This window comes from Bombina bombina, chromosome 2, assembly GCF_027579735.1.
Source record: "Bombina bombina isolate aBomBom1 chromosome 2, aBomBom1.pri, whole genome shotgun sequence".
NCBI lineage: Eukaryota > Metazoa > Chordata > Amphibia > Anura > Bombinatoridae > Bombina > Bombina bombina.
The window spans coordinates 166,163,172-166,166,053 of NC_069500.1; positions in this window are offsets into that span (position 1 = coordinate 166,163,172).

Below are 2,882 nucleotides of genomic sequence, written 5' to 3' on the forward strand. Positions count from 1 at the left end.
TAGTTGTCTGTCTTTCCAAAGGTTACTTCATAAAAAATCCTTTAAGTGTAAGTTTTCTTACAAACTTTCTCACCAGTATGTGTGTGTTGAATTTATTTAATCTTGCCGTTGGCGCGAAAGGCAGACCTAAACCTAAGATTCTTTTTCTTCCACTTTTAGCACAGTTTCACTCAAAATAAATATTCCTATGTTGGGGCTTACTATCTTCATCTTTTGGCTTCTTTTTCTGGATCCACTTCCTCTTTTTCCTCTAACGCTCTTTTTATCCTGTTTGAGGGGGTGTGTTGTAGTTGTTCCTGTCTTAACAGATCTCTTGAAGTGCCCTCTTTTAGAGGGTCTTCCCTAAAAAAGATATCTCATCATTTGTTAGTTTGTTTTCATCATTATGTTTCTCTCTTAGAGCATATCTGTGTTCTAATGGGATCTGCCAATGTCAACTTGTATCTCTTGAGTTATCCCAACCCTTATAGTGTCTGCCCCTGCCAGTATTATAATTGCAATTATCATTCCTTAATCTCTAGTTTGGTCTCTGACATTCCCTATTTTCTCTATCTTTTCTAATTTGGGGCCTTCTTTCTTGATTATTATCATAATTGCTTACATCATACCTTTTATATCTAGGTCTATAGTGGTAGTTGTTATGGTGTCTATTGGAGGTATTGGGCCGGACCACTGTCCAGGAATCCCTTCTTGCCCTCGGAATCTGTTCTTCCTTACTTAAGTTGTTTATCACCTTTTTGTTCATTTTATTATCCCTAACTCTTTCTTTTTTTTTCTTTATCATCAGTCATATCCCTTTCCATCTTTTTTCCATTTTATTCTTAATAAGTCTTTATTAAGTGTCCCTAATCTACCATTCATCACTTTCTGTTTCTCCTTATATTCATTTTCCATTTTCCGTTCCTGCAGTTTTTCTTTTAGTATCAGAATTTCATCACCTACTGTTTTTAGAATCTCCTCTGTAGATTTTTTCAGAATATTTATCAGACCATTTGAAGCTTTATTTAAAACCTCTTACCATTCTGAATGTAATACACTACATTTCAAATAAAGATACAAAGAGAATGAAAAGAATTTGATAATAGGAGTAAATTAGAAAGTTGCTTAAAATTGCATGCTCTATCTGAATCACGATAGAAAAAAATGTGGGTTCAGTGTCCCTTTAACTGTGACACACAGATTATACCTTATGCCGGATTATTATTATTATTATTATTACATTTTACTTAATTATTTTCAACCATTTCTAGCTAATTATCTCTATACTTTTTGGGTATCTTTAGCTTTTCCCTAAGCGCACTCACATACACACATTTTTTCTATTTGGTTCTACTTTCCCTAATAGAGAAGGAGTTAGGGTTTGTGAGGTGTATGATACCATTACCTGAGCGCATTTTCTACCTAATCTTGCTATATTTAAAATGTATCTCAGTGTATTTCATAAGTGAGAAAAACAAAATAGAACAGGACTCTTTGTTGTATGGCTCTTTCCTTAAAGGGGCAGTCTACTCCATAATTGTAATTGTTTAAAAATATAGATAATCCCTTTATTAACCATTCCCCAGTTTTGCATAAACAATGCTGTTATTCTAATACACTTTTTACCTGTGTGATTACCTTGTATCTAAGCCTCTGCAGACTGCCACCTTATTTTCAGTTTTTTTTGCATGAGCACAATGTTATTGATATGACACACATGAACTAGCACTGTCTAGCTGTGAAAACTGTCAAAATGCACTAAGATAAGAGGAGGCCTTCAAGGGCTTAGAAATTAGCATATGAGTCTACCTCAGTTTAGCTTCCAACAAAGAATACAAAGAGAAAAAAGCAAAATTGCTTAAAAAAAAAGTAAATTCGAAAGTTGTTTAAAATTGCATGACCTATCTGAATCATGAAAGTTTAATTTCGACTAGACTGTGCCTTTAACATATGTTTTGGTATGTAGCATCTTTACAAAGGACCCATTAAAGCAAAACTGTTGCACAACTTAAAAAAAAAATAACAAAATCTGATGTACATGTTGTTGAGATGCCAGCCCAATATGCATTTTAAAGAATAATATTCAAGAAAAAAAAGTTCTACTCCAACAGGCTGCCTGAAGGCTGGACTGCATCACTAGGAATACAAGCAATAAAAAATAAACTCAAATGACCCGATCACAAATAAAATTTAGGCCAGATTAATCTATTTTGTCTCTTCAAGGGAAGACACCTGGCAATGTTTTTCTATTGTTTACACAAGGTCTGTACATAGAGTAATCTTGCTTGCAGACATTACAAATGGGATACAAATCAAATGCTGAAAAAAAGATTAAGATATATTATATTCTAGGCATATTTTATTATAATTTTCAGCCTTTATGCTTTTTTAGTTTTAAGACACAAATCATGTATTATTACTTTTTATGCATTTTTATTCCTGCTGCCTTAAGCATATAACCATTTGGAAACTTAACGAATAAGTAGCATCAATTTAGCCACAGAGCTAATTAATATGAATCACTCAGAACGGCAAGGTCTGTTTTAATAGAGATGATTAATATTTGGCAGTGTAATACTTCTTTGGAAATCTTCACTGGTTGATATTAACAATTATACATGATTTGGGTAGAAAAAGAAAACTCTCAAGTGCCAACACACTCTCTTGATTTGTATGTGCCTAAAGAGCCAGCTGGCTGGACACATTCTCTGAATCCTATCATAGAAGAGATCGCTCAGGACCATCTCACTAATTAAAGCCAGACAGAGGCCAACGCCCATATAAGGTAACTTATTTAACCAAGAAGATAACTGTTTTTTCTATGTATGGAACTTACTTTAATCATTAAATTTAAACATCTAAGGAGCATAGAACGGAATAGTTTGTAATAAAAATATACAGTA